We start from the raw sequence: 251 nt of genomic DNA, 5'->3' as shown, positions 1-251 counted from the left end.
TTGCATAACAGCACTAGTTTTTTTATATGGACTAAAAAGAGTAAAATCCCACTTAAAAGATCACTGGGAACACTTTGAAAATAGATCAAAAGAGGATCAGAGTGGGACTTTAAAGGAAAAATGTTTGAAGATTTTATTTTTTTAAGTAGTTCATTACTTAATGGTCAGCTGATCAAATGTTGAGAAAAAAAAACAATAATGGTACATTTACTGAAAGTGTACATGAAATGAACAAGAATTAAGTCTTCAAA

This window comes from Oryzias melastigma, linkage group LG3, assembly GCF_002922805.2.
Source record: "Oryzias melastigma strain HK-1 linkage group LG3, ASM292280v2, whole genome shotgun sequence".
Classification (NCBI taxonomy): domain Eukaryota; kingdom Metazoa; phylum Chordata; class Actinopteri; order Beloniformes; family Adrianichthyidae; genus Oryzias; species Oryzias melastigma.
This window is presented reverse-complemented; position numbering follows the sequence as displayed.